General features: G+C 37.1%; 1 long non-coding RNA gene across 1 annotated transcript in view; it reads right to left on the bottom strand.

Moving 5' to 3' along the window:
- Positions 1-13,400: 13,400 nt before the first annotated feature.
- LOC142408658 (uncharacterized) overlaps positions 13,401-22,703 on the bottom strand; it is a 31,472-nt gene continuing 22,169 nt past the window's right edge. The window contains exon 4 of the long non-coding RNA XR_012775367.1: positions 13,401-13,467. This is a non-coding gene — a long non-coding RNA (uncharacterized LOC142408658). The remainder of the gene's footprint in view (positions 13,468-22,703) is intronic.

Below are 22,703 nucleotides of genomic sequence, written 5' to 3' on the forward strand. Positions count from 1 at the left end.
TGAGCATGACATCATATGGTATGGAATAGCCCTTTGGTCAGTTGGGGTCAGCTGTCCGAGCTCTGTTCCCTCCCAACTTCTTGTGCCCCCCCAGCCTCCTCGCTGGTGGGGTGGGGTGAGAAGCAGAAAAGGCCTTGACCCTGTGTAAGCACTGCTTAGCAAGAACGAAAACATCCCTGTGTTATCAACATTGTTTCCAGCACAAATCCAAAACATAGCCCCATACTAGCTACTATATAAAGAAAATTAACTCTATCCCAGCCAAAACCAGCACATGGAAGGGAAAAATCATTTTTAGCTGTGGTACTTTCCCCTTCTGTGAGAACCTTTCTTTATTTCCTCTCTTGAGCCTATTTTCCATGGCAAAAATAAAAAAATGGGAAAGAGGAAGAAGAAAATATTAGACAGAAAAATAAAAACACAAAGTTTATTTCCGGGGGGGGGGGGGGGGGAATGTAAGCAAAACTTGCAAATTTCTGTAGAATGAAACAAAGATGTTTCCCTTTAAAAATGGTAGATCCTGCCCCTATGTTGAAACAACTGTTTTCGTGTTTTAACCAGTTTGAACTCCTCAGGTTTCTGAAGTGAGTGTGTTTGTTTGCAGGTGGGTGATGAGAGAGAGGGATATTACATTTTATTGACATTCTTTTGCATGTTAGTATATTTTTTTAATCCCTGTAAGAAAGTACTTAGAGAGCTTACTTTCTATTGAACAGGAGACATTTTGTATTAGTAAATGACTTGCTAGAAATCCTAATGAACTTTAATTATAGATTCAGCAGGACTTCAGTACTAATTGGGTCCTCATTCGTATCGTTAACATATTTTAAAATTTTACAGTCAGGCTGGCAGATATCAGTGTGCCTAATGCCTCAGATTTTTGTCCTTCAAACAGTACCATCTTCTCTGACATATCATACCCTATTATTTAAAGGTGTATGAACCATTTGGTGACTCATACTCTCGAGGAACAGAGTTAGGGAAATATTTACAATTTTAGTGATGGATTCATCAACTTCTGTGTGTTTAACATTATAATCATCTTGACAATCCATTTGCTTTTGCTTTAGAATAGCTACATATTCTCACATGTAGATAAATAGGTATCAGCTTATATGATATGTGCTAAATGGTGTACTCACAATGTTGGCCTTGTATCTCTACTGTACTTGCCATCTGTCTGCTAAAATATCCTTTAGGGCTTATAATATAACCCCTTCAGTGCTGATGGGCTAGAATAACTTCAGAAAAACTTTCTTACCCCCTTGAAAAAAGGAATTTTATCTCATCTATTATCTCTTTCTCTCAAAATTATGCTGGCTTAATGCTCAGCCAGCCAACATTCAGTCCTAGACTAGTACGCTTTTAAATTTAGATATCTCGCAATACTGTTGAATTGGAAATCAAGACTTCATGGCAAATGAGGGAAATAAAACTCATTCTCACAATTTCCAAGGAGCACTAGCACTCCTAGAGTTTTAAATAATAACATTCTTAAGCATATACAAGTTATCTAAGGTCACTTTTGCAATCTGTTAATTATAATGTATGTTCTCCCTGCATGCCTCGTCAAATTGAGTGCATGCTGCTAAAGAAGTCTGGTTGTAAGAGTGAGGCAGTATAGAAAAGAGTGCCAATAAAAAAAGAAATTAATCTTCTGCAGTTTCTAAAGCTTTGGTTTTGCTGCATAACACTGTCTTATATATTCTATGTACTTGTATGATAGAGTTTTAGCAGCACTAATTGCAGATTTAGACCAAAGAGATCCATTTCCTCACAAACTATTATCCATATGTATAATTTGCTTGTACTTGTATCCGGGAGAGCTATTATGATATGTGCTTTTTACTTTACAACTCAAAGAAAGAAAAGAGAAGCTCACAGTCCATGCACCCATACAGCTACAGAGCTTGGCAGAAATTACCATTACCCTGCCCCATGGATAGAGCTTTCACTGAGAGCTCCCTTCATCCAGTAAATGAAGATGAATGCTTATTAGGAAAAAAAGGCTTGCTGTGATCAACTTCCCAAAAATAATCAGAGTGAGGCACGCAACCTGAACATTAGGGCTCTTAATGGCTGCTTTGGAGTGAACTGAGGAAGGCTAAGGATCCTTGGCTGCTTGCACTGAGTCATAACTTTTTAAACAAGGCCCTAAGTCAGAGCTATCAGTCCTGTGGTGCTGTTTTCCTGGCTCATGATAAGCTTGTCTCTTTCTATCCCAGGCTTGGGCCTGTGATTTAACATAGCAATGACAGCAATTGCTAGCCCCAAAAACATCCTTAGCAACTCTCATCTAATACAAATCACTTATTCTTTGTGAAAGATGAGTGAGTCATGCAAGTAACAGACGGCACATTAAGAGTACATTGTTAAAGTGTGCTTTAATTAGTTATGTGGCATATAATGATGTGGGGTCAAATAATAATTTAATTTTTGTACACTATCCTTTTTTTGTACATTACTAGCGGACCACCCTCTATGATGAAGGATCTCCCAACAACATGCAGGATACTTACTGGAGAACATGAGGAAATTCATTATTCTTTTTCCACAATAGCTCTTTACGTGTTTTTAAAGTCTTTTTTGTGTTATATAAGTGACTTTGAAAGCTGTGGCCCAAACCTTTGTAAAATATCATTGGAAAAAAGAAAACAGATGCAAACCCCATGCCATAAAATTAAATGAGCTTTTTTAGACAAAGTATAACATACCACTTAGCTATTAATTTTTACTTCTACATCATAAAAGCCTGAGGCTATCCCTTTATATATCTCTAAGCATAGTGAAGTTGGTTCCCGGAAGAAAAACCTTTGGTTTATTTTTGTTATACCAAGTAATGTAATAGTGCCCTGATTAAAAAAAAAAAAAAAAAAAAAAAAAAAACAAAAACGACACTCTAAAGTGGCTCCACGTATAAGATGGATTTACTTTAAAGAGTTAGTACAGTAGCACATAAGGAAAAGCATTTTGCAAAAAATGAAAATATCTCCATCACAAAATAAACCTGAAAGCAGAAAAGTTGGCGATAAACTCTGAAGTTTAGATCTTCAGATTTTGAGCTGAAGTCCTCTCCAAGAACAGGAGATTATTACCCTATAATCAGATCAGAATTAAGGATCAGCCCACTGAAATCAGGGGGTTACACCTTTGATGCCAACAGCATTAGATTTTTTTATACATCAGCCTTTCTGCTGTTCACATTCACTTTATTTACAGCACTTCAACAGGCTGAAGAGCAATGATAAAAGAACTTGGAGATAAACCTGCAAATGTGTTGATTTCAGCTTCTGTATTAGATAAATTTGAAGCTACCCGCATATGTATACACACTATTCACTCGGGCTCTAGGGTTTTGTATAGTATTGTACTAGTCCTTACTAGGGCAGTCATACAGGTGACATCCCTGTGACCCCACAGAGAACCAGTGGCTTGAGCAGAACCCAGTAAAGATGCAAGGAGTCACTCCCCGTAGAGCCAATTACAGGAACTGGGTCCTGGGCAAAAAGGACAAATTATTATTAGATCTCATTAGGAAATGAAGGCTCACATTTGGTCATTCTTATCAGTGACCTTCAGTGTCGGTGGTGGGACTGTGTGGAGATTGACAAGGTATTCTTGGAAGGGTTCTAGAAGATGGAAATCAAGAAATTATAATACTTGTGTGGTATGGGGAGCTCTCTTCCCCCAAGGAATGTGGCAGGCTTAGCTTCTTTCCAATGCAATTTTTATGGGACACATTTCTTTTTCTTCTCCTTTAATCCTTTGTGATCTGTCTCTTTGACTGATGTGTGCATTTGAATGACTCTCCAACATTCAGACCCAGCACAGTCATGATGAAAAGATGAATACTGACACTGTCAACATGGAAATCCAACTCTTGCCATAGTAATCCTCACATGTATTTCTCTCATGTACAGAGTTTGCCATTGTCTTCCACAGTCTTATCATCCTGCTAGACTAATAGTCTAGAGTTGAATTTCTATATAAATCAGCTTGGATTCTCAAACTGTCACCCTATGTATCTTAATATGTGAAAGCAATAAAGAAGCTCCTTACCTCCTACACACTATTCTGTAATTGTTGCCTCTGTGCCAACAGATCCATTTTAGAGTATTAGTCTTGACACATAGACCACTTCATAATCTAAGCTGTAATTATTTGATTGATTGCTCCTTATGTTTCTCCCTAAATGTGATGCCATCAGGATCTGGTGATGGGAATTTTCTCTTCACAGGAACTATGGACTTGGGATCAAGACTCTCACATGCTGAACTTTTTCTTTCAGTCCTTGGGACAATTCCCACAGCAGTCATTGAGGGAGTTCACGCTTTTTCAAAGACCCAGTTATATGATTATAGTGCATGTATCTGGTACCAGCTTACCAAAACTGATGATTTCTTTCATTAAAAACTAAGAATGATATCGTCAAGGTTTCTGAAAACCTTACTCAACGTATAGGTATCTATCCCAACTAAACATTCTTCATTCTTTCCAGTTTTATTCTTTTACATTCCTCCTTCGTCTAACACTACAGCTAGTGTTTGAGGGCCAACAAGGTTGTTTTGCAGCATGTACAAGAATACTTGAGTTAGAACTTTAAAAGTTCAGCATTTCAGTATCATCATTAATGTTGTTTTTTATCATTGCTGACATGAACTAATGAAGTACTAAACTAATTCCTATTAATCAAATTGTCAGTTTGGAGTGCTTATCCTCTCTCCCATTTGACTTATAGGTCTCATAATTTTCTCCATCCACAAATTAAGACATATCAGTAGCGTGTTAAAACAGAGTTGAAAGTCAGCTGGATAAATTCATTAAAGCACTCCTTGTCATGATATATTTTGTAGTTTTAGTTAAAGAAAAGCCATCTTGAAAGTCTCACTCTGAGCGGTCAAAATTGAGGAACTGGTTTAAACCTTAAGATGGTGTTAAGGAGGTTCAGTCCATCCTCCACCCAGGTGTTCCCTTGCTGGTATTAGGAAAAAAGCCCCAGACCCCCTGTCCATAGAGGCAAGCCAGGCATGTAATATGCAGACACGTTAATGGAAAGTAAATATCATTTAAATCTTCTGAATATTTTGCATAACACATAGTTACAAGACCAGAGTAAAGATTAAGATTGATATTCAGACTAGTAACTAACAATGGCTAATGACCCTCCTTTTTATTTGCAAGGGGGCATAGTTTTTTTCCAGATAGTCATTCAAAGCAGGAGCCTAATTTATTGGCTCACAGTTGAATTTGGGAAGAGCCTAGCTCTGTCCACTGAGTATAAGGGAGACTTTAATAAGTATAAATTAGTATAAGATGTCTAATTTAGATGGCCTCTTGAATTAGACATCTAAAGACAGAATATCCCTGTTATGTGAAATACTAGATTAATATAGAAGGACCATATCACAGAAAATAAGAACCCTGATACATGGTAAGGATATTGACACTAAAAATCCTGTGAAGTTTGAATCCATGGATGAATAAGGACTCTGGTTGTTGGGCTGGAGGTCTTGTACACTTACTATTAACAAAAAATTCATTAGTATGATATAAGCACAGTATTGGTTCTCAACAAGACTGTTCTGAATACATTTCCAAAGCATGTGGTGAGGCCAGTGGCACAACTTCAAGTCAATACATCACTCAGGAGTACTGAAAGAGACCTCTTATTCTATTATTACTCTCAAATTACACTACTCCAAAAGTTAGCTAATTAGCAGCCAACTATGACAGTTTCATCCTGTGATGGTTTCCTGTCTGTGAAAGCATATCAGTTTAAGTACTGGTTGCTATGATTTAGTATAGTATATCACAGAAGTGGGATTCAAGGCACTTGCAGATTGTCTTCTTGAGGACTCTAAGTGTTTTGCTGAATATGTTCCAAAGAGCCTGACTTTTCAAAAAATGTGGATACTGACTTGGCTTTAATACATGCAGCAGTTTTTGTAGCTTCATGATAATGATTTATATTGGTAAGAGAGAAGACGGATGACTAAACTCAGTGTAAAATAAAAACTGACACAAGCACAAAACACAAGCAAAATCCAAGATAGTCTACTTTTTTAGGCTGCAAATTCTATACATGTGTTAATGAAGGAGAAAGAGCAAAGGATGGTACAATGAAAGAACATTTTTAGGAAGCATACAGAAAAATTAGATTGCATGATTTTAAAGAAAGTAGGAGCTGGATGAGAGAAATGGAAATTAGGTGGCAAGAAATACAGCTTAGAAAAGATAGTGATAAGAGAAGGTACATATTTCAGGAAGCTTCCGAGTAGTAGTACAGATTGTCTTTGTCTACCTGGCTTGGTTGGAAAGATGACTGCACTGACTTTTGGTACTGAGCAATAGCTTTTGTACTTTGTCAACAATGAAAAAAAAATTCTATTTCTATGTCGATCACTGCCAGATATAGCAGGTCACTAAAAATAAATCAACTGATTTTACTGTAAATAAAATCTTATCAACTACACCAAATAACAACACTGAGTTGCTATTGAGTTTAATAACAATTATCAAGTTTCTTTTGGTAGTAAATTTGGAAAATGGAAGTAACTTTTAAACAAAAGAGCAGCTGAACATAAATTATACCTCTTTCCTGTCTTCTCATCACAGACGACCCTTCCTGTATTTCATTAATTGAATTATACAATTTGCATTTGCAGAAAATTTCATCGCAAGTTGTGTCCTCTATATAATCAATCGGTTTTTATAACAGTGATTTAGGCCTGATAATTGTGTGCTGCATATTTTACAATACTCAGGTATTAATAGGTATGTTATGAAATTTTTAAAAGAACTAATTAACTGCAGGAATAAATGGACTTGAAGATATCTCTTATTTCAGATATGTGAATTCTGATAGCTTGAGTTTTATGGACATTCCTGAAAAAATGTTCTCTTGTTTCTTTACTTGACTTCATTTGGTTTCTAAGTTGACTTAGAGCCAAAAGTGAAGTTTTGCCAGTGTTACCAATTTCCTTCCAACTCTGAGTCAAAGCCACTAAATATCACAATTTCTGTACAATCCTGTAACTTTCACTAGATTTAGTTTTATTTGTCCGGTAATCTTGATTCATTTGTTTTACATTAATAAACATTATCTAATCTAAGAGATGAAAGAGACTGTACGAGTCAGTCCAATTAGAAGTGGCCTAAAACACCAGATTTTGAAATCTTGGTATGGTCTTTTCTGTGCTGTGTTTTATCACTTGGTTTGCAACAGTCCATCCTCAGTTTAACATCAGTTGCCATAAATCAGAGAGTCTAAAACGGCAGACATGAACATGATACTAAAAAAGTAGAGCTTTCCCTGTTGTTTATTTGGGAATATTAAAAACACCTTAATGAGCTTTCAAGAAGTCACTTATTTGTGAAAACTTGTTTACTTTCAAGAATTCACTTATCTGTGAATATTTGTTTACTTTTGCATTTTTTAATAGGTAACACTAATCTCAGGGCTCCTTATTTGGTGGCTATCAGAGGTGGAAGCTTTGTTTAGGGGCTTTTTATCATCTGATCATCCTAAAATTGTGTTGCTCTTTTTTCAACTATTTCCCTCAAAACTCAAGTTTTCTAAACCTGACTAGATATGTGCTTTCCTAATAACCGTCATTTAATAGCATAGCATATATCTTGCCTCTTGTCTCCTATAAGGCAGCTTGTCCAAACAACATCCCTTTAGTTGTCTCTGCTAGGAAGCAGATAAGGCTTGACTTATAAAGGTTGCCAACCATCCTTTGTGTAGGATGTCACAAGTATCAAAGTACAATCAAAGTACAATTATTTTTAATGTAATCAAATGGGAGTTGAACTGTCCGACACAAGTGAGCAAGACTGAATACTGGTCTCCTCATGCAGTCCACTGGTGCAGTCAGACCTGATGGCAAGGGTAGATTCAAAAACAGTAAGTCTGATGTGCCCAGGTTGCATGGAGCAGTTTTTCACATTGCACACACAGATCAGTTACGTAGCTCCGTCCACATTTATCCAGGACTGCTAAATATCTAGAAGCCCATCCAGCTCAGCTTGTATAGTTGTTTCTGTCTAATGAAGCTGTTTAATCAATATTCTTTATTTTTCCAACCTTTGGCCTTTATTCAAAAAAGCATTTCAACCTCCTTTAATCTAGTTGAAGCCAGCTCACATGCTTACTAACTGAGACCAATTTTTGCCTGCCCAAGTTTTTAGGCTATTTTGAGACCATGGTGCAATAATAAATATGAGTAGTAAAAATCATTAGTAATGCATCAATCAGTACCAGCATGAAGAGTAAACCAACAAAATTTGTTGTTCCTGACACTATTGATTTTTTGCTCCAGATACTGTTTTTAAAATATGCCATTCTTCAAGCTACTGGATATTTCCAAATAAGAAACAGTCAAATAAGCTAGAGAGACTGTTAGCTAATGTCTGACGATCAGCCATACACAAAGCCTACCAAAAGCAAGTGGCTTTCATTATTTCCAATAGAGACTGAAAGTTACAGGATTAAAGAAATTGATTCCAATTATTTAGAATCCCATTCCAAATGCATATAATAAATCAAACCATAAGTAGCATCAGCTTCACTGAAATATAGCAATCACACCTTTACCGCAGAAGAATATGTGCTTAGCCATTGGCAATTTCTTTTTTCAGGGGGAATTTCAGGTATGTGATAGAATTCCAGCTACTTGTAGAAAGTCCAGCCACATGGTCATAAATAGCATTTTGTGGCATGTAAACTTTGGATGACTAAGATTTGGTTATAAAATAACATAACACTCCATATTGGGAAATCTTTTTAAAGTCAAGTGGTTCTTTTTATTCTCTATATATCAGCTTCCTAATGACTTTTCAACAGTTTGAGCCATTTTCTAAAATTACCACAGCTGCTTCACATTAGTTATGGGCTTTTGTTGCTAAGAGACCTTCTGCTTGCTAAGTCTTACTAGATCCTTAAACTAGATTTTGTTGTTGTTGTTGATTGTATATTCACAGCAAAACACTATTATGAAGTGAGAGCTGGTATACCTTTTCCCTCCAAACTCATTCAAAGGGTGCAGAAACTTTCAGACTGCTAATAACAGTGTTGTCTTAGGTGATGCTGCCTGAGTCCTATTAACTAAGCAAGTCACTTTTCTGAAGCCTCCAGTATGCTTTGTATTTTCCCTGTCTTTTTTCATTGCACGTCCGACAGAGCTGTATTTTGTATTTGTTTTACAGTTTTGACTATAATCATGATTCCATTAACAAGCATATTTAAAAACAGAATCCAGGAAGTTCACCATTTCACAAGAAATGGGAGGTAGCTTCCACAAGAAGGGAGCAGCCCACACCTGAGAGCAGGAAGATTCGGTGGGCTCAGTTCACTCCTCTTCTGTTCACTGAGCAGTCACTTTCATCAAAGGGGCGTATACAACATGTTCAGTGCTACCATCTAGGTCTGACAGCTAGTTTCACTGTCTGGACCACAAGTAAACAAGGTAAAAAAATAAAAAACAACCAGGTCCCAGAAGGAGCAATTAAACAGTAGGGTCTGGCTAGAATAAAAGTGATGGGAAGTGAAGAGAGAGAAGTATGTGATGGAAATGGGTAAGGACTTGCAGGAATACTTGCATCAGGAATGTAATCAGGAGTAGACCAGTCCTGAAAGAGAGAGTGAATCAAAGTATGTACCTGAACAATCCCCAAATCTTGAACTTATCTTTTCTTTCATGGCAACCCAGTGCCTCCACCTCAGCTGGGCAGGGGTGGTGATTTTCAGCTGAAAAATTGGATGGTGTGTGAGGCAGAGATGCTGGGCTGCCAGCTCTCAGTTCAGGAGACAGAAAGCAGGAGACGGGTGATCTATGGGAAAATTTGCAGAATTGCTCCCAGGACAGGAAAAGAAACTGCACATGGGGCTTCTTTGGATAACGCTTCCCACTAGAAAGAGGAATGGGTTGGCAAAATTACAATTATCTTAATGCCAGGGGTTTTTTTATTGTTAGTTTTTACATCACACCACTGAAGACTTGGCTTTGTGGTTCCAGAGTCACAGCACAAAGCACATCTCCTTTCCCTGTTCCTTTTCTTTCTCATTGGGTTCTTCTTGACTAAACGACTGGTAACAAGGGGTTAATTGTCAGGTAGCTGGGGCACAGGAACACCAACAAACAGGGTACTTGAGAGGAATGTCCAGCTCGTACCTGTAGCCAGAGTAGGATGAAAAAGTTAATGTAATTCAGAATAATTTTATATAAGAATAATTTGAGATAATACTGTGATTAGGAAAGAAGGTGTCTAGAAATTAAATACAGACAAGGAAAATCAGTGGTTATTATGATGAGAGACTGGAGCAGATTAAGCCCTCATACCCATATTTTCGGTTCTACCCAATGAACTAAACCAGCAGATAAGAGAGAAAATATTTTTGGTCTGCGATCTTAAGACTCCAGAGTGTTGAATGATCTAGCATTTAACCACCTTACTGTTTGCTGCTGAAGCCTTGATCTTGATAAAGAATTTCAAAGGTTTAACATGACAGGAAAAGGGAACAAAATGGAGTGTGAAAATAGAATATAATTACTACCATCTAGTTACAAGGGAAAGATTCAGGTTTGACACGAAAGAAGACTCTCTAATGGTAAAGACTGTGAAGCATATTGCTCAGAGGTGGAGCAGAGTCTCGACCATTTGAGGTTTCTCAGAGTAAGTTTGACAAACAGCTGTTGGTGACAGCCGTGTAGCAGATCCTGTCTTGCAGGAGAGGAATAGCCATCTTCAGCAGCACATGATACTATATTGACCCCCAGGCAGAATTTCGTTTAGTCCAAGAAGAGAAACACTTAAAAGAGACTCTGAAACCTACAGGGCTTTGCAGTTGTCGCTTATCTGGAAAGGATGTCACTACTAGTCTGATCTCAAGTGTTACCATAGGGATAACACACACAGGCAAACATGAGTCAAGAATATGTGTAGTAATTAACTCCAGGTACTACGTGCAACTGAATACAGTGGAGTAGGTATTATCAACGTAAAATTAGAAGGTCAAAGCGTATCATAGCCCTTATAAAAATGAAAGGAAATATTTGAAATTAAGCAGAGCTTTTGTGTTCTAATGCTATATTCACTATGTTCATGGGAAGAAAATGGTAAAATCTTTATTCTTTTCTTGAAAAAAACTATGCTGTTGTTAATGGTAAATAGGAATCCACTGGATGAATTACATAGTATTTGGCTATGCTATGATATGAAATGTTGAAATACGAACTCAAGATTGATCTAGCCTGGAATAACGTTTCAACCACTAGGGAACACGATATTTTTGCAAAAATAGACTTGTGATTCAGATAATGATATTTCCACAGTATTATTTATTTGTTATGTCTGACAGTGTGCTTGGCCTTGTAGATGACAAGCTAAAAAGTTTTCCTGCCCTGGGACTGCATAGCCTTAGGCCCCAAACCTAGAAAGATTTATGTTTGAATAACTCGAGTAATCTCACTGGGATTGAAACATAATACTGAATTTACAAAATTGGTGCACGTGGCCAATGAGTGGGATTACAGTCTAGAACATGGAAGGAAGAATGTAACATGGCATTAGTAGTTATTTGACCCACATCCTAAGTGTTTTGTTGAGCACATTGAGAAGTTTGCAACTCTGCTGCAAGGAACTTATTTTCCAAGACCAGATAATCTGGAAGTCAGTAAAAATAGGGATCATAAAGTGGAATGACCCTTAAAAGAAACCCTTGGGTTTAACCTTACCTATCATCAGTTAAATGCTCTTCAAACATTTGATAGTTTTATTGGCAATCACGTGCCACTCAAGCGGCATGCATTACTGAGCTGGACAGGAGAGCTCATCAGTCTGGATGCTGTGAGATTAACTTCTTTGAAGGTTTTTAAGAATCCAATTCCTATTCTGTTGGCACAGGCTGCCTAAACTGGAAGATTCAAGCAGTGCATAACGATCCTTATTGTTAGAAAAAATGTCTAAGTTGTCTTAGAACATCAGCATCGTGAAATGTTCAGGTATACCCATGTGCATCCAAAAGAGAGTATAAAATATTAGAATAAGGTGCTGTCAGCTGGGGAACAATGGGATCACCTCTTTCTCCGAGGGAGATCTGGAGAGTCTGCAAGACTAAAAAGCATCATGTGGTCACTTACACTGGAAAGCATGTTACAAAAAGCTTCATTGCTTGTTAGGTTTTAAAGTAAGAAAGTTATTACATGAAGTTATTACTAAAGGGAAGACTGAGATGGTGAATTACTAGGCAGCTGTTGTCTTGATGGTTTAGGGAATGAAGCTAAAAATATAAGTCAAAAGGTATGAAAATATATCTTTTCATATTTCCATTACATTGTTGTTCATTTGTCCCTATAAAGAAACTTTCTTTTTTGCCAGTGGTATGTAGGGAAAAATTAAAAACAGAGATTTAAAAGCTAAAATTACAGCCAGATACTTTTTAATAGTACCCTTACTGTTGCTGTTTACATTGTTTAAGAACTTTCAGCTATTTGCATTCTATTTTAATTGGAGAGAAATCAGAGCAAATCCTGTTTAAGCAGCTTTTCAGTCTATATAGAAAATAACAAGTCAGACTTTTTTTCTAATATGTCGTGCTAGAAAAACATGTTGAGTGCATACCATATTACAGCTGAATGCCAAAAAAAAAAAAAAGCATATATCATATACATTTAGGTTCTTTTGGTTTTGAGAAACCACAAAACTTTGTCTGAGGTTTTTTTGTTTCTGTTGTTTCAAAAGTTAAGTGTCCACAGCAGTATTTCTTCATGGAAATTACTTATAACCATCACAAAGTTAAAGATTCTGGACTTTGTGCATTAGTATTCAAGAACAGTACCCAAATCATTTTAGAAAACATGCCTACCCAGGGAAGTATTTCTGTCAAAAAGCAAAATGTTTGGTCTTTACAGTCGAGGTTAATGGACTTTAGAGGAGAAGAAATGTGTTTTATGCACGAGGAAAATAGTACATGAACATTGTCTTCTTTGTCTTCTGTGCTGAGCGCAGTACCAGCATAGATCACAATGTATACACAGGATTAACAGGTATGAAAATAATCTTACTAACTTTCTCCCTATTCTCCATGTCAAATGTCGATTGGCTTGTAAAAAGGCGATTCATAGGCTAAAAGCAGGAAAACTCCTGGTTTCCTACATTTGCTGGTGAAACTGATACGAGTGTGAGCACAAGTTTCTTATTTCAAAGAAGTTGAGAGTTAATTAGGTTCTATAATAAATCTAAATAGATCCCTACAGCTGGGTTCGGATGAAGGAAAATAACTAAACAGCTTACAATGAGTTGTCACTACTGCAAAATATTTCCCTCCCGACACAAACCTTCAGGAAAAGGTCTTTAACTTATCATAAAATACAAACAGTTTATTGTACTTATTTGTGTTTTTTCTGTAGTGAGACAAGGCTGTGGAAAAGTAGAACCTTGCTTCTACGATGAGGACTCAGTGTAAACCTGGAATAGACAAGAGATATAGCAGCTTACTTAAGATTTTTTTCTTGTCTAAATACAGGTGCTCTTTTGAGACAACCATTCTTAAATTATTTTCTGTAAATGGCATAAAATTTTAAGTAAATATTTTCACAGTACTTCATGATAAAGAATGAGCTATGCAAGGAGAGTAATTAAGATTGAAAAACTACCAATGTAATCTTCAGAAATATTCTCAAGAGTTGATATCACAGGACACTGGTCTCACACCAAAACAAGTTTTGTTGCCAGGTAATAGAAACAAGAACTTGCATAATAATCCTTCTAAACCTATGACCATGGACCAGACGCCATATTTCAAATTAAAATAATGAAATAATAAAACCAATATAAACTTTTCAAGTCATTGTCTTTTCCAGACAGTCAAAAATATGAACTGGCAGCTTTTGAAAAAAATTGAAGTGATGCAGCTTTCTGAGAGTGGAGGGAAAGGGGTTGGGGAGAGGAGAAGAGTACAAAATCTGAGCAAATAAATTTTAAGGAATTTCTGGTAAAGACAAGGTAATAAAAATATTAATTGAATGTTCATTCAACTTTTTCATGATTGCATTTAAATAGACTCCAGAAAGCACAGGTGTTAAAGGGCAAAAGTAGAAACATTTCAGGCTACCTTAAAAAAATGCTTTCTGTGAGGGATGTAAATTAATTACCTGAAAATCTAACCTACTTGAAGCCATTTTCTCTCATTCATAATCAGCCACATATTTAGATTTTAAATACTATGTGAAAGTTATCTGATCCTGAAATATTAAATTTTTTCCCCATTACAATGATCACATCAGTGCACATTATGTTTTTTTAGTGCACAGGAATTTTTTTTTCTATGTTAAATACATGGAATAAGCACTAATGAGTTTTTGCACAGATTCACAAGTAGTTATTTAACTTCTTATGATCCTGGTACTCCTGAAACACTTAAACTCCTTTTAAAACATTATTCAACCTCTAGAGAAAGGCTGGAGCAGAGCATCCTTGGTAAGTTTCTGATAGATTATAGGAAAACTTGTACCTTTTCTGTGACAGAAATGCTGCCAAAAAATAGAAAAAAGTCAAACTGTGGTCAATTTCCTGTATTTCCCAATTCATATAGAACTAGAATTCAAATGATTTTTTTATTTATATGATGATTTGTCAAAGATTACATGGAACTTTTTTTTCTTTAACTTCAAAGTTGTAATGTGATCCCCCTGAAGTTAATAGGATGATTCCCACTGAATGCAGTGCATCAGGGATAAAATTATTGGAGTCATTTATGGCTCAGTATGGGAGAAAAGAGGGGGAGATGGCTGTGACCCCACAGTTCTCAAACTGTCCTGGACTTGGCTGAAGTCAGAGCGGTTTGTGAGTAGAACAGGGTTCTGCTCATTAGAGCGTAGAGGGTAGCCAAAGCACAAAGTAAAATCCTTTTTGTTTAGTTGCTTGATATTAATTTGCAATAAAGTTAAATATTTTGTATTAATGTGGTAATTACTGTGGGGCTTTTGGACCCCTCATTATCAGCTAAAAATAAACTATATTTTCAAACTCTTTCTTTGCAATAGCTAGTGTCACTAGATGATCTAAGGGAATCGGTTACGTTATTGTGTTTGTTGTAAAGAGTTTAACTGAAAGAAAATGTCAACTTTTTGTTATTAAGTATTTTAATGGAACACTGAATTCAGTTGTGTAACACAAGAAATTACAAGCTGGAGTTCAACTGTGATGAGTTAAGTGTGTTTCATAAATTAATAAGCATGATGAAAAATATATCATATTTGGGTAATAATCATATTTCACTGGTGATAAATCCTGTATTATATTTCTTAATAGGCTGCTAACAGCTCCAAGTTAACCAGCTATTTTTAAAGCCATTTCTTAAGAAAAAACGTGAATGCTGATCTGCCTCCTGCAGAACTGCTCATGGATAAGATAATAGGTAATGCCAAATATTTTTAGAAACATAACTATTGGATAACCCAAATCCTTGCCCCCAAAACAGTCTGATAGTCTTGAAAAAGTGTTGAGTACCTACATACTAGAAATCAGGTTTCTCTGATAATTCTGTTTTTCAGGTATCATTTCTCTTTTGAAATTTTAGAATGGTGGAGGGAAAATAAGTGTGGTATCTATGAGCTAAGACTACCAGTCTCCCCTTTAATTCAAGGGTCTAAATGTTGATATGCTAATAACAATCTACAGAAGCCAGAAGTGCAAGCAATTATATGATTTGTTAAATATTTACCTTACACTTTATTATGTTACTATGCAGATCTGTCTGTTGACTGCTACAAGTACAGGTTTTCCATAGTTCTCCTTGCAAGTAAAATTGGCAGATCTGCCAGAATGTCATGATTTCCCTAGTAATACATTACTCTAGGATTTAGCTTGAAGTCACGTACAATATCTTCAATTTCTCCTGTTGAGTGCAGGCATAAATGTTTAAGAGTCCCCAAGGATGGTGAAAGACACTGGAAGGAAACATAATCCCTATGAAGATGATGAAAATATTGAAGATCAGCCAACATAGATAATAAATAACATAAAAGAAAGACCCTGTTTTCTAATGTTCCCTGAGAGCTATTCTAAGCACTACTTATGTCAACCATTTGGCCGGGTAGTGGAAAAGGGATTCACGTCATCTGGATGCAGCAAGTAAATAAAGATTTTCATCCAAGATGACTATCATTTCATTGTAGTGCTTGGTGGAGAAATTTAATTCCATAACACTCTGATCTCCTCCCATTTGGCTTTGTTACATTCACAAACATAAATTGAGCACCTTTTTTCTGCTTTCGCTGAAAGTCGCTCTAGAGGATGGGGTACAGGTGGATGTAGCACCTTCAGCTTTAACAGTTTTCTGGCTAGTCCAGGACAGGAGATTAGAAAGGCCTTAGAGACAGGCTGTGGCCATGCTCGGTGATAGGCAGCTGAGCTTCCAGGCTCCTCTCACCACATTACACAGGCCATGATTCAGGCAGTGGAGCAGGAAGGAAGTCAAGTAACTTTCAAAACCCACTAGGGATTTATGGGAATTCTTTCAACTCAAGCAAACTATGGCAAACTATTTCTCTTTCAATCAATTAGCAAATTCTTATTGAAAGAACACTTTAGCATCAACTTTACTGATTTGCAAATTTCCTGAGTTCTGTTTCCTGTTTATTCCAGTGTATGGGAAGACTTCCATAGTCAAAATGAAAGAGCATGGAAATAAAAAATAAAATTAAAAAATTCAAAAAACCAACTAATTTTAAATAAGTCTTCACTACTTCTGGAAAGTGCATTCCTAGTTCCAATGTTAATAAAATTAGGATACGCAAAATTCAAGTTTTTCCTTACAAACTTAACTTCCCTACGGTGCAAAACTGTGAACAAAATATATTTTAATAGTCTAAGTAATAGAATCATCTGACATTTATTTAACTGACTTTTTCAACAGGTCTCTTTAATGAACAAATTAAAACTTTACTTTCCTCAGTAAGCTTACTTTATTTCAGGTACCTTAAGTAACTGCACTTAGTTTCATATGATTAGATTTAAAGATAAAAATCTTGGGTTTTTTCTTGACTAGCTGACATGGTTCAGCCTGCAACAATCTTATCTCCACTAGGACTTTAATGTGGGTTAATCAGCATAGGTTATCTTAGTCTGGGCTAAGACAATCTTTTCTTCGTCTTCGGAAGTTGCAGCTTACGGGTTTCTGACTGAGAAAGGAAGCTGAGAGATGCTCGCACCACAGTTCTGCTTTGGAATAAGTCTGCTCATCAGCAAACAGAAGAACTTTAATAGTCTCTCCGTAGAGAGGCAATAGATGAGCATTAGCTCTTGAGTAAATGGTATAATAGAAATTAGAGGAGACATTGAACCCTTGCTACTTTCAGAGGCTGTAGTACAAACTGGGGATCAGCTGGAGTCCCAGATTTTGAAAGAAGGAGAAACATAAGGGATAGGAGCCACTTATCTCAAAATTCTTGCTCCCTGAAGATCTCTTAATACTGACTTTTGGGTTGACTTGAATTCACAACTGCAAAACCTTCCTTTTGAAGGGACAGTTTTACTCTCTGAATCTGCATAAATGTAGAGATGTGACCCTCAGGAATGGTTTAAGGTATTGGGGTCTCAATGTCAGCTGTTGCTCAGTGTCATACAATAAATCATACAAAGATAAAGCACACACAGTCTCTACAGAGGTGGTAGGAGTCAGTGCTGCAGAGGCTGGAAGCCTTCCGATTTGAATTGGAAACAGAATCTGTTAGCTTCCTAAAAGGAAATATTGTGTGTAGACTCGCCCATTGAATGACTTCACTAAAATACTAAGCTAATATAATCAGAAACATTTAGCTATAATTTTTGCAGAGCTCATTGATAGTACAGGCTTCCCAACTCTAAATGTGTTTTGCATTTGTTTAAGGTTTGAAATAATTGGGCCTGGTCTTAATTGTGCCAGTGCAACGAGTCAGAGTTGTTTTACTGCCTTAAAGAACTTTTAAAGAAATTTAATTGACTGATTGAGTTACTGTATGTTCTTTAAACATACAGAGGGAGAGAGAATCAATCAAATTATTTTCTTATAAATAATGAGAAAAACTTGTTCATGGCCATGGAGAGGCCTTACCCATTGAAACTTCGTGATTGTTCTGGAGGAGCTTTTGTGAATCAAGTGCTGAGGATTCACATTTGCTGTGCACCAACCTGCTCTCCTACTGCTGAGCACCGGATGGGGAAAGAGCAGGTTTTCTGCATTCACTGACATCTACAGCTCAAATCCCAACCTTTCAGAATCAAAGTCACCAAAAGACATCCATTAGTGTCAGTTCTGTGTTTGTTTCTGATCTTCATAACTCAAGAAGGGTGCATTGTAATTAAAGATGTTAGACAGAAGGGCAACAAAAATGGCTAAGGAGGTGGGACCCTGATGAGGCAAGACTTTCAAAAGGCTAGGAATTTCCAAAGCAGAGGAAAGAAGCCTGAAGACAAATATGATTGGGGTTCACAAAGTCATGAATTTCTTGCAAGGTGAGCAGAGAACTGTTATTCAGCTGGGCTCTCTGGATAAGAATAAGGGCACTCCCTGAAACTAGTATAAGGTTGGTTTAAAACAGGTTAAAAGTACTTCTTTTCTCAGCAGGTAGGGAAATTTTGGAACCTATTGTCAAAGGAGGTTGTGGAGGCAGACAGTAGAAGGATGTTCAACAAACTCATTAGAGGAAAACAGGTCTGTAAATGGATTCTAAAATGACTGGGAAGGATGTTCTCTCTAATATCCCAAATGCATCATCATGGACGCTGGGAGACCACAAAAGAAAAGGATTGCATGAAGTGGCCAGCCTTGCACTCTCTCCTTAAACACCCCATATTGCTACTTTTTGAGGCAGAATATAAGGCTAGGTGGACCATTAGACTAACCCAGTAAGGCACTTCTTACATTCAGTGGTCTTCAGGCATGACTGAAAGGGGACAACTGGTGCGACAAGTATTTTAAAACATAGATGAAAGAGAAAATTAGTCCAGCTTTATAAATAATGGTAAAATCATTATTCCCAGAAATGCCAATTGACCTGTTTTCTGGAACTGCTTGCCCCATAGTCACATCTTTAGCTAGCCTTGAGGTTCTTCAGGTGATCAGCTTGTCACTTACCTGTCAGTTGTGCCTCTTCTGGGAGACAGGTTCCTGTCTCCCAGAACACATTGTCATGATCTGTGTTTAGACAGATGACCACGAGTCCTACATAAGATGTCCAGAAAAGGAGGAGGAGAATGTGGTGGTGACACCAACACTCACCAGTTGCATGATAAATAGCCTGTTGGTTAGAGAGCTTAAAGTTGCAGACCTGTAATCAAAGCTGTGTGCAACTGAACTGGCTCCTCTGCTGCAGGTGGATTGGATTTCCTCCCATTGAAACAGAGCGATTGTGGAACTGGGCATGAGAGAGGCGTGTAAGGCCAGATGAAAAGCAGAAAAGCAGTTCTGATCTCTGCTTCCAGTATGTTTTTGAGTTTTGTCTAGTTTGTCTCAAATGGATATTCCTTTCAAAAGGGTGGATGAGTGTCCTTCTCAGAACGGAGTGGCCATCACAGCCCACTGTCTCCCATCTGCAGCCCTTTTGCCATCTCAGTTTAGACAGTCAGTCATCTAAACTGATGTAAATCTCCAGGGAGAAGAAAATGTTATAACAATGCATCTACTCACCTTTTACATAGCATTATTAGTGAGAGGGAGAGATTAAATTTTTTAGCCAAACTAGACTAGATCTCCATGTGTTCACCTTCATAGCCAATGACATCTCTCTATGGGGAAATTTAGGTGGAACGGGTTGTTTATTCTCCTGTCAATGGCCAGGCACAGAAAATTGTTGTGAGGCAATGTTCAAGATAAGTGCTTAAAATATGGAACTTACCTGCTATTAAGAAGTAATGAAAAATCCATGCCATTGAGACAAATACTGTTATGTATTACATGATATTTCATTTTCATTCTTGAACATCAAATAATTACAGTGTTTTGTTTTAAGTTTCAAGTATATTTGTGTTTAGAAATGTTCTTAAATTTCACATGAAAGGATTATTTTCCTCTTTTTTACTCTTTCTAAAAAACTTCTAAAAGTGATTCAGGCATTTTTTCACCTTTTCCCCTGAAAGTGTGATAATTACACAGCATTGGCAAAATATCTGTTTTTATTGGACCTATATTAGGTATGTGGAAAAATCTTTTTCTAAGAGAATTTCAGAAAAATCTAGTGCTTAAAAGAGAACATTCTCAAGTCCTAAAAAGTACAAGTTTCTCTGTCTTGACCTAGAATTGTTTTTAAAAGAGTCTTGTGAGAAGAAGAAGAGGCAAAGTCTGTTTGAAAATTAACAATTTTTCTTGTATCAATTACAAAAAAATGAAGGGGATAAAGACAAGGGAATAAGAGGGCATCAAAATTCCTGTATTCAAAGGAACAGTGGCTGAAACTTGTGCTGATTATATAGCAGAGGCAGATCAGAAAACTCTTGTCTTTAGGTAGAGATTCCTTCAAAAAGCTGGTAGAGTTGATAGTTTTGTAGTTTACGCACTAAATCTGTTGCTTGCTAAGTTTTGCATAACTTTTAGACAGGCACATCTTCAACGAATGGATCAAACTTTCAAGAAAAATGTACTGATTCCTCTAAATAATGTTTTAGTAGTCTCAAGAGAAAAACTACTTGATAGACAGAGGTGAGAGGCAGCTGTAAAGAAACAAGGCTAGGCAATTTGACTTGTTACCTTCCAACTCTAGTCCAGCAGAAGTTATACTCCTATGTCTACAGTTAGTGCTCTAGCTCCTAAATTAGCCTTTCTTTGAAATGGTCAGTGCTACTTAATGTCTTGGAAGTGAGACCCATTTTTGAGACCTAACTATGGGCTTTGCAGCCTGAGGATTTTTTAAAAGAAAAAACACCTTGTGATCTGGTGGTGGCATATTGTCAGTGGAAGAGGCCTACAGCAGGTCAGAAGATCTGCATTTTCAGCCCAGTTCCGGCACAATTTCAGCTTGTAAGTTTAGTAATTCACAAAAAAATCCTTGAGACTGTCTGATAAATGGAAAAAATGTTTGTCCATTGAAGCAATCTTTCCAAAGAACTATCTAAGCATAGAACGATAAAGCTTGTCTGTAGGTGGAATTAGGCTGAAGGACTTTCTAGCTCCTGCACCCACATCCATTTCACAAATCTGTGTGTACGGTTTAGTACAGTAGGGAGCAAAAAGCCGTTTGCTCCTCCAGCATACTCATGAGGTGAAAATAGCAGACAAAGATTTCAACCCCTTTTAAGTTTTAAATGTGTCTGTTTCCAAGATAAGAAACATAAGGTTCACAAGTTGCATAAGACTTTCCAGGCTGGGGGCCTCAGTGTTGGAGCAGACCAGGATCCTGCCAGGGAGCACAGCCGTGGTGGGCCTGGAGCTGCTCCAGGGCCAGGTGGATGCTTTGCTTGCCCTGAGTATGAAACACAGAAACTAACTGTATCTCTGAATTTGCAGTTGGACCTGGGCCCGGATGCCAGGGCGCACCTGCCACTCAGGTCTGTGATACGGTGGCAGAGACAGCAGCAATACGAATTATTGCGTATAGTGAATGGGCTCATGTCGTGAGCACCGACAAATTTGTAGCAGTTGTTAGTCCCTTTAGTAATACTGCCGTTCCTGGAAATGGGTTCATATCCTGCCCAAACTCTACCACTCTAAGTGAATTTCTCTGTCTCTGAGCCTTTCCCCCAAAACACTTATTTAAATGCTAATGGTTCCACAGGATTCCTTGTTTTTCTATTTTACATCCATTGTAACATCAGTCAACTAAAGAAATGTAGATAATGGGTCTTTTATCACCAATTCAAAATTCCCTTTCCATTCTCCTTTGTGGAACCATTTAGCCTGTGTCTCTGGTATTGTTTCTCTCTGTTCAGCCAGCTTATCCAATCTTGGCCGTTTCCTCTGCTATAATCTTCCATGTTTGTGGCTCTTGGGGGACCTGCCTTTCATTTTTATTGCCCCACCTACTGGAAAATTCTTTGCTCGTTATTTTATTTTAAAGCTTTCCAATTTTCAATAGTCTGACTTATTTCCTCTCCGCCTATGAAGTGTTGTGAATGCAAAAAAAGAAAAATGTATGAAAGAAATGGTAGCGTATTTGTACTGATATTCATGAATTTAAGTCTGTGTGGCAAACAGATCTGAGCTCCAAAATGTACCAAATAAAGATGTATGGAAAAAGTAATCCACTCCTCTCTTCATCATGGAAATACCAAGTCACTGTGCATTCACAAGTGGGTTTTACTTCAAAGTTGCATGTCGTGCAAAAGAATGAGTTGTTAGCTATGACATTTAAGAAAAGGATTACTGTGAACTTATTTTAGAAGGTAATCTTATTTCTCGTACTCATGGTGACTCATTGGTTATGACATTTGAGTTAGAAACATACCATATAGAGATAACTGCTCAGGGTATTATTCGTAATCAGTGTCTGACAAATACTGAGTAGCAGGAAACCAAGACAACGGAGGTTGTCTGCTATGCTCGGTTTGAGGGTACAGGAAGAGGGTGCTCGGTGTTAATCTTTGACCTTTCAGTAGAGGATTTTGAAACAGGCAACCAGATAAATATTTTCCAGGCACAAACAAACTGAACAAAAAAATGAGGTTTGGTTTTCTATTAGTAAAGAAATGTTCATGTTTAAACCTGTATGTAAATTATAGGTTCATGTAGT

This window comes from Mycteria americana, chromosome 4, assembly GCF_035582795.1.
Source record: "Mycteria americana isolate JAX WOST 10 ecotype Jacksonville Zoo and Gardens chromosome 4, USCA_MyAme_1.0, whole genome shotgun sequence".
NCBI classification, from domain to species: domain Eukaryota; kingdom Metazoa; phylum Chordata; class Aves; order Ciconiiformes; family Ciconiidae; genus Mycteria; species Mycteria americana.